This window comes from Arachis ipaensis, chromosome B07 (genome assembly GCF_000816755.2).
Source record: "Arachis ipaensis cultivar K30076 chromosome B07, Araip1.1, whole genome shotgun sequence".
Classification (NCBI taxonomy): Eukaryota; Viridiplantae; Streptophyta; class Magnoliopsida; order Fabales; family Fabaceae; genus Arachis; species Arachis ipaensis.
The window spans coordinates 4,271,908-4,280,210 of NC_029791.2; positions in this window are offsets into that span (position 1 = coordinate 4,271,908).

Consider the following 8,303-nt stretch of genomic DNA (forward strand, 5'->3'; position numbering starts at 1 on the left):
TAACAGTGTAATTACACACATTAGGACTAAACCTAAAAAAAAAAATCTATATGATTTATCCTAGAAACTTTTAGCTTTTTATTTCATATAAAAAGAAAAATCGTTTTCTAGCACGTTAAAAATACAAGAAGCATTCTATTATTGGTCACACACAAGTGGGTGCCACTAATTGTCCACCATGATTGTAATTTGTAAGAGCAAAGGGCAAGAAATCAGTGGCGAGAGTTGGAGGGTGGAAAGGGAAACAAGATAAACGAAGGGCATTTCGGTAATTTCATCTCTTTCAAACACAAGACATGTGGTGACAACCTCAATGTCCATACAAATTAGTTAAGATATCACATGTTAAGTTGGGATATTATTGTCAAAAAATGTGACCTTTATTAAAACTCAGAGGACAAAAATTAAGACGTGTTTGATGACGATGGATTCACCACCTTCTTGTGTTGTATGTACAATCATAGTAATAAGATAAAAACCCAGGTGCAATTAATTTGATGGGAAGTTGATAATTGAGAGCTGTTAAATAAAAATTTAGTGTAATTAATTTGGGTTGGTCGAGTGATCAACTCACTCGTCCGCTTAAGCAAGTGTCGGGGGTTAGAATTCCGCCTTGTGCATGTAGCAACCTATTGGCCAGTTGTAGACCCTTAAATGGAGCTCAGTTCTTGACCTCTCGGGTTAGGAGATACCATCGGAAACAAAAAAAAATGAAAATTTAATGAAATCATTTAAAGTATTTAACGATTCTCAACTATCAATTTTACATGAAGTTGACTTATCATATAATATTCGTTAAAAATTTATTGTCGATTAATAAATTACTATATATTTAAAAATAACTATTAAAAATTTGAATATTTTAACTATCAAATTATATTTGAAGGTTGAAGCTTTTGAGTTTTGAGTTCAGCAATGTTAATTCTTAATTGTGTCCAAATCAAAAGGAAAAAGCGAAACGACGATTGTAGTTGTCGTTAGTTGACGCAAGCTTTTCGTCATTATTTTAATTCGTTAATTTTCTCTGTCATACATTGCATTTCTTAATGTATTTTTCAAACTTTTCAAAAAGCGGAACATGAAAGAAAATAAAATAATAATTAAATTTCGACCTCAGATTAAGATATTATATTTATATTGTGATGTAAGAAAACGTGTGACTCAGAGTTTGAGAGTTTAGACAATAACCTCGCTATTTGTAGAAAATTTTTACTTTCTTTTACTGAATTCATTGTATAAGAAAAATCTTGTACGAAAAGAAATTGAAATGACAACCATGATTAGCTCATGCAATCCATTTTATGTATGGTTTTATTTATTAAATTATTAAAATCCATATCGTGCATGAACTGGCTAATATAAAAAGATATCTTGACCTTCAAAAGCATTGTGTTTCATATTACAAGTAAAATTTGTAAAATAATTGTATTTATTAAAAGTGTGGTTAATGGTTAAAATAGTTCAAAGAAATATTACAAATAAAATCAATTTGGCATTTGAAAAATTTGATAAATCAATGGATAAATTACATATATAAACCAAATGGAGGTAGATATTATACAATTTTACCAAAAAGAAAAACGTTACAAAAATCTACCAGAAGGACAATTTTATGTAAATCGAACGAGTCTCAATTGAATTACACAATCCAAGAGTAATTCGAATCAGTCAAATTTGAATTACAAGTGATAAACATAAATCGAATTGGACCAATTCGAATCACCTTGATTCGATTTATGCATGAAAGAACGTCTCTAGTAATTCGAAACAACCTCTTTCGATTTACACATATAGTTGTCCTTATATAATTTGAATTTGGCTGATTCGAATTACCAAGAACATGTAATTTGAACTAGGTAAATTCGATTAATTTAAGGCCCAACGTATATAAATATGATGTGAATATGAATTCCTCCCATGAAAGTGAAACACAATGGCTAGTGAGGAGAATTTTTTAGTGTTGGTTCACTATAGAGGATCGATTAAGAAAAAAATACGCTCTGGTATTAAGTTTACTGACAAGGATCCCTTCAGTGTTTTTCTAAAACCTACAACGAGCTTTGCTGAGTTCCTGAATTCTATAATCCAAAAACTGGGGTTGCAAGGCGTGAAACGGGTTGAGAAGTTATTCTATCGCATTCCGATTTTAGTTCTACGAGATGATGTGAAGTACGATTCGTTTGTCATAGGAGTAGCGAGGATTTGGAGGTTCTGTTCCATTGTCGTCGGTAGTTTTCCGAGGTCAGGACACCTGAGCAGTTGGCCAAGCTTGTAGAAGTGGTCTCTAGCTCAGGTGATTCGAATCGGAAACCCAAACTCCAACAACGGCAGCCTGTTCTAGTTCGAGGCCTGTTGATGTATCTTCATCCGTGCTTGTGATTGCACCTCAGGCAATGGTGGTTGCCTCCCCGTTCTTCGCAGCTGATCTTAACCGCAGTGGTGACGGCGAAGTTGGTATTATTGATACAGCGCCGGTTTCATTACAGTGTGGGCACCAGATGGTATAGACGATGTTTTGCCAGATGATGATGACGATCAGACATCATTGCCGATGATAGCACTTTTCAACATTGGACTTGGATGTCATGAGATAGGAAGGGGTTCTTGGCAAACCTATTGGATTTGGTGCCAGAGATACACAGGGTATCGGAGGGCTAATGGAGTTTCAAGTTGGTTAGCAATTTTAGGACAAAGAAGAGGATGTGTTAAGTGTGAAAACCTATAGCATCCAACGCGGGGTACAGTACAAAGTGGTGGAGTCTGATTATTGCAAGTACTTTGGGAAGTGTAAGGAATTTGGCAACGGGTGCACATGGTTGATTATGATCAGTCTCCGCCAGCGTAGAGGTATTTAGGAGGTAAAACGGTACAATGGACCACATACTTATCTGGCCACGTCGATCTCGAGCGATCACAAGAGTTTTGATTATCATGTGATATCGGCCTTCATACTACCAATGGTTAGAGCTGATGTAACCGTGTGTATCAAGGTACTACTGAATGCGGCAGAGGCATATTTCAGCTTTAGACTGACTTATAGGAGGGTTTGGTTAGCTAAGCAGAAGGCCGTGGCACAGATTTACGGAGATTGGGATGAGTCATACAATGAGTTACCGCGATGGGTCCTGGGTGTGCAGATGACGATGCCTGGTAGTGTTGCAGTGTTGAGGACGAGTCCTGTGTGAGTGGAAGGGCAAGTGGACCAGTTGCAAGCCTTTTTTCACCGGCTTTTTTGGACATTCCCATCATGTATTGAGGCATTCCGGCATTGCAAGCTGTTGGTCAGTATCGATGGGACCCACTTGTACGGAAAATACGGGGGTATGTTGCTCATTGCGATTCCCCAAGACAGAAACTCCAACATCCTGCCTATTGCATTTGCACTTATAGAGGGTGAGAATGCTGAGTCGTGGTCATTTTTCTATCCCACCTCCGCCAGCACGTGACTCCGTAGTCGGGTATTCTGGTGATATCAGATCAGCACAACAGTATCAAGGTGGCACTTGAGGTTCCCGGCCACAAATTTTGCCCTGACCTTTAAGGGCAAGGATGCACGGAGGCTTCTGGTGAATGCGGTATATGCCAAGACTGAGATGGAATTTGATTACTAGTTTGATATTCTACGAACTGAAGACCCTGCTATGTGTGACTGGGCTAACAGGATTGAATATGCGATGTGGACTCAACATCGGGATGAGGGTAGGAGATTCAGACATATGACGACAAATATCTCCGAGTGTGTGAATTTGATACTGAAGGGCGTGAGGAACCTTCCTGTTTGTTCACTGGTGAAGTCCACGTACGAGAGGTTGGTCGAGCTATTTGTTCGCAAGGGGAGAGAGGCAAAGGCCCAACTGGGAACTGGACAGCAGTTTAGTCAACATCTGGTGAAGGCTATAGAGGCTAATCTGAAGACATCAAGGTGTTTCATAGTGACTTTGTATGACAGAGATAATTCTGAGTTCACTGTTGCCGAGACCACGCCTACTGGGTCTTTCTCACTTGATAGTTACAGAGTGTCATTCAGGGCTCATACATGTGATTGCGGATAATTCCAGGCACTTCATTATCCATGCTGTCATGCCTTAGCTTGCTATGTGTATTCACGTCTCACTTGGCAGCTGTATGTGCATCAGGTGTATCGCCTTAGCTCGGTGTTCAACGTGTATCGAATGGGATTCACCTCTATGGCCCCTAAGGGTTTTTGGCCACCGTATGATGGACCTACAGTCATACCCGATCCATCCAAGAGGTGTGCAACTGAAGGGCATCCCATGACCACCAGGATTCGGACTACCATGGATGAGGCCGACCCGAACAGACCCAAGAGATGTGGACTGTGCAGATAGCCAGGTCACACACGTAAGACGTGTCCACAGGGCGGTGTCACCACGGGTACTTGAGTCGATGTCTAGTCATTAGTCAGCTTATTTGCATTAGATTCATATTTGCACGTAAGTATGTTAACATTTGCTAGTTTAGCGTGCATTCATTGAGTTTATGCATTGTACTGTTCGACGTGTTCTATTGTAGTGTTCGCTTTTTTTTTATTTCACAGTGACTATGTATTTGCAACTATTGTGTTATGTTATATGCTACAAGTTTTTTTTTTCCAGCATTCGTCTGATGTTAACTACTAAACTTATGTGATAGTATGTCTCATGGTCTCCATGATTGTGGCAACGATATAAACTCATAATGACATGAAGTCAAGTACGACTAGGAGTGTTAAAGCAACTAAACACGCACAGTCAAAGCAACTAAGTAACGCAAAGTCCAAATAACTAAGTAACGCAAATACAAATCGAAGTCAAAACAACTACGGTCCATAACTCATATACTACACCCAAATACTATTGCATCATCGGAACAGATGCGACATTGTAAAGTAATGTTAGGGGCGCCAGATCATCTGGCGTCTCTGGGCAAGCGGCACCTCGTCCTCCTCTCCGTCTCCGTCTGCATCATCCTCCTGTGCAGCCTGTCGGAGTGGTACCGACGGTCCTGCCTCAGAATGTGGGGGTGGCCTCGACGGTCCTGCAACATCCTGTGGGGCAACTGTGTATGCGGACGGAGGAGTATCACCCAAAGCAAAATGTTCCTAAATCGGGACTGACGGAGGCTCGTTCAGGTCCATATCTAGGTGTGACTGAGGACCGGTGGCATGTGATCTCTAACGTGCTATCTCATCCTCCTGCATAATGACGCTAATCTTGTCCAGGAAGTGTGACCCTCCAAAGTCTGGATCAAGACCCTTACTGGTCAACAGGTCCGATAGAAGCTGACCTGGAGTAACCCACGCTAAAACTATGTCAGTCTCTGCCATGGGATCCTCTACCACCGCTGTCATGCGCACCTCCTCCAAGTCCACTCCCCATCCCACCATCGCCTCCACCATGATACCCACCATCATCTCCACCGTCAGCCCCTTCATGATCCCCACCATCACCATCCTCGTCAACACTGTCATCGTCATCATGTCCATCTCTCCCCTATCTCCAGCTCTAACTTGACGACCACCCCTCCCAGCCTGTCCAGCACGACCCCTACCTCGTCCACCACCTTTACCCCTGCCCTCACCTCCCGCCATCGCATGCTCGAGCCACAGCCACTCACGCTGGCTCCTACATGTTTCAACACGTGCTCTCCGCTCAATTCGACGCCTATCTGGAACATCATCCACCCGATCCATGTCAGGAACTCGACTTGGACCTCGCTGAGTCGCCTCAACAGAATAGGAACAATCCTGGAGTCACCGAGGAAGAGCTCAGGTGACAGGAATCTCCTCCCATGCTGGCTCCACCAATCCAGAATCTCATGCGACGGACCTGGGTCTGGCACAACATCGAACCGAATCACATGATCTGCCCGGCTGTCCCAATAGAGGTGTCATAACTGCAAGCTGTATGGGAACCACCGATCAACGCCTCTGCCATCCTTCGACATCAAGAAGTCGATGTTTAGTGCGGCTCAGGGTCGAGACTGTACTCCACCAAACTGCGGTAGTACCCGATCTATCTGGTGCCACTCTATGACAGCAAAATATATCAAAGTTGTCATGGACCTCCATAACGTCGTATGCCAAGACTCTAATATCTCCGGATGCACTACCTGAACTACGTCATGAGAGCTATACAACATCCAAATGAACTGTGAATATAAATAGTTATGAAACATCATCGTTAAATATACAGTGTTGCTAATATAAGAGATTTATCCTGAGCCTCCAACTCGCAACTCGAGGTCCCTTCTCGCTCGATGTAGGGTTGTGACCTGACCACTTGCAACTCAAACCTAGGTTATCAATAAATGAAGCTAACACCAAATAATTATGACCAATAAAGCATTTGAATAGAATAGTACCTCGAGGCCAAAGCCAGCCAAACGTATCATGTCCAGCAGGTTTGAATCCAGGAAACTGCCAGAAGATCCATGACTGAAGCAGCTGTAACGGTTCTGCTAACTTCACCACGTGTCTGTTCGCCATGTGGCACAGCACTGGTATAACCATGAGAGAGCAGCTGATCTCCAACTATACCCACCCATGTCCTCAAGCCTGGCTACGTATGGCAGCCACCTAATGTGAATGCAAGTACCGGACTTGTCACCAAATAGTTGAATCCCAACACCATCATGATATAGGCCTAGGCATACCTCCTAACGATGGCCTCATCGGCACCATCAGGAAGTTCTCTGAATGTCTCCTGGAACCAACTGTATTTCACTACAAACTTGTCGATGCAATTCGCTAGAGGCAATACACCCGGCAGCTCCTCGAATCACACCCAAGTTGGGCGACCACCCTTGATGTACGTCTGAAGATCTGTCAAGCAACCATTGACATCATGTCCATCGATTGGCAGCCCTAACTGGTACGCCACGTCCTGCAGTGTAATCGTGCACTCCCCGAACGGCATATAAAACATGTGCATCTCCGGACGCCATCGCTCCACGAATGTACTAACCAGCGGCTCATCCAACCTAAACCAAGTCTCGTTCAGCCTCGCAAGATAGTATAAACCGGCCATCTGCAAGTACGGAACGATCCTCTCGTCCAGGCGCATACCCTTCGATCTTGTCGCCGCATGCTTGTGATACATCGGTGGGGCTGCATAAAGAACGTATCAGATTGTCTCTCATCTCGGAACATATTTATACAACATCATCAACTAATGCATATCTTAATCCAAACAAAACAACTTGTACGCATCCAAATAATGTTACGCATTAAAATAGAAAATAACATCATATATACATCAAACTTGGCCTAATAAAAAAATATTTTCTTAAAAATAGTATAACATTATATAATTTACTTCAATGACTACTATTCATGTTAACAAAAAAATCTTACTCTACATAAGTGTCACCCCCCATTATCTTTACTACTCATTCTTCTACTTATTTGAATCATTATCCAAATTAGAAATTGATCCGTCGAACGTCTAGAAATTAATAAACCACTATATCTAACTTAACAACAGTAAATGATGACTACCATTATAAGAAACAAAAAACAAAAATATAAAAGTAACACATTAAATCCTATTTTAAAAGAAAAAGTGTGCATTAACCTCTTCATTGATGACACCAGCTATATGGGCGACTCCATCCAAATGATAAAGTCAGTCCCGGTTATCCCCTATCAGCGAAATATGATGTTGAAAGTGTGCAACTAACCTCTTCATTGATAACACCAGCTATATGGGCGACTCCATCCAAACGATAAAGTCAGTCCGGGTTATCCCCCATCAGCAGAATATGATGTTGAACACTTTATTAGAGTCGTATGGAAAGAGTTTTCTCTGAGATTTGGTGGGTAGGGGTTTGGAATTGTAGTTCGAATGAGCTCAATTCGAACTCTATTTATAAGGGAAGCTTTAGTAATTCGAATGAATGCAATTCGAATCACCTTGGACTGCCTATACCGTGGGTAAATCGACACAGCCTGTTTCGAATTACCATGTGCAACAAACTATAGACTAATTCGAATTTAGCTAATTTGAATTAGTGTAGCTCACGTGTGTGTAATTCGAATTGGTCCAATTCGATTTATGTTAATCACTTGTAATTCGAATTTGACTGATTCGAATTACTCTTAGATTGTGTAATTCGAATGAGGCTCATTCGATTTACATAAAATTATCCTTCTGGTATATCCTTGTAACATTTTTTTTATAGAATTGTGTAATATCTGCCTCCATTCGATTTTACCCTAAATCAATATAGTTTTAAACTATAAAATATAGACATTTTGCAGAATAATTATATCATCGTATTGAATATATTTTAAATATGAGACT